We start from the raw sequence: 371 nt of genomic DNA, 5'->3' as shown, positions 1-371 counted from the left end.
GAGAAAAAGGTGGAAAGTGGTTAAAAGCAGCTGAAATGGGATAAAAATGGAAAAAATGGGCCAAGAATGGAAAAAGGGGTTATAAAATGGACGGGGAAAATAAAGAAATGATTGAGGAATTAAAAAGCAAAAAAATGAGTAAAAGATAAAAAAGGGGTTAAGAAAGACAAAAAGGAGCAAAAAATCGGAGGGAATTTTGTGGGGAGTGGTTAAAAATTGGTAAAATGGGAAAAAAGACGAAAACATGGGTCAAGACAGGCAAAACAGGGTGGGAAAAACTCTGGAAAGAGGTTAAAAAGTGGCTATCATTTATCAAAAGTTTGAAAAAATTGGTCAAGAAAGGCAGAAAGAGGCAAGAAATGGGAGAGAAA

Source organism: Cheilinus undulatus, linkage group 16 (genome assembly GCF_018320785.1).
Source record: "Cheilinus undulatus linkage group 16, ASM1832078v1, whole genome shotgun sequence".
Classification (NCBI taxonomy): domain Eukaryota; kingdom Metazoa; phylum Chordata; class Actinopteri; order Labriformes; family Labridae; genus Cheilinus; species Cheilinus undulatus.
This window is presented reverse-complemented; position numbering follows the sequence as displayed.